This window comes from Acyrthosiphon pisum, chromosome A1, assembly GCF_005508785.2.
Source record: "Acyrthosiphon pisum isolate AL4f chromosome A1, pea_aphid_22Mar2018_4r6ur, whole genome shotgun sequence".
Classification (NCBI taxonomy): Eukaryota; Metazoa; Arthropoda; class Insecta; order Hemiptera; family Aphididae; genus Acyrthosiphon; species Acyrthosiphon pisum.
The window spans coordinates 18,521,131-18,522,069 of NC_042494.1; the positions used below are offsets into that span (position 1 = coordinate 18,521,131).

Below are 939 nucleotides of genomic sequence, written 5' to 3' on the forward strand. Positions count from 1 at the left end.
AAAAGAAAAGGTTATAGAATTTTCTAGAAAAGATCCACAATATTCGGAGAATAGGCAGTGACGTCGTATAAAATGTTCGCTAATGCTTCGGTCTAAGAATAATTTTGATATACAAAGGTATAAAAGGCGAAGTTCGGTACGACGTATTCATCAGTATTATTTAGTCGTGACCTGTGTTGTCACAAGTGTAAAAATGTGATATGTAAACTGCGCCTGGCTAAACTTTTAAAATTGAATAGCTATATTTTTGCAAAATTAAACAAAATTACAGAATTACTAATCTAAAATAATTAAAATCTTTAATTTATATTTAATTCGTTACAGCCATATTATAGTATTAATAATAAATAGAATAAAATTAAAAATTAAAAAAATTTATAATCTCAAAATGTTCAATATTAGGACAAAAAAAACATATTGTTGATACATATTCATCAATTGGAGTTTGACCACTATTATATTTATTAATTAAATGTTGAAACGTTTTGCGTTTATTTTTTGTTTTAGAATTTTGGTATTTAAAGGGTTCATTAATTATACTATTTAGTTTAATATATGTTTCTATTTAAACTTCATTTAACTTTTCTAAGAACATGAAAATATTTGGATGACTAGTATAAAAGTTAGAATCAAAGTGAGAATGAAATGACTCGAATGCATTAGTGGCTATAAAGTTGGTTCTGCTGATGCTTGAGCCCATATTTCAGGTGAATACTGAGTTTCTTTACTTATAATAATAATAATAAAAATAATTGTTTATTCAATGAATAAAATATATACATCTACCAAATAAATTCGGAGCAGTTTACATTATACCCTTTTAACATAGATAACAATTTGGGCGCGGTTACAATATACCTTTTTGAACATAGATGAAAATTCGGGTTCTGTTTACAAAAAAAAGGTCATTTGGGTGTAATTTACGTATGCCCAAGTATC

General features: G+C 26.2%; 1 protein-coding gene and 1 long non-coding RNA gene across 3 annotated transcripts in view; one reads left to right on the plus strand and one right to left on the minus strand.

Annotated features, from left to right (window-relative positions):
• Positions 1–939, minus strand: part of LOC100169635 — a 39,924-nt gene that overhangs the window by 12,657 nt on the left and 26,328 nt on the right. The window lies entirely within an intron of this gene.
• The window catches only part of LOC115033664, a 7,174-nt gene continuing 6,558 nt past the window's right edge, over positions 324–939 (plus strand). Inside the window, exon 1 of the long non-coding RNA XR_003838955.1 lies at positions 324–904. This is a non-coding gene — a long non-coding RNA (uncharacterized LOC115033664). The remainder of the gene's footprint in view (positions 905–939) is intronic.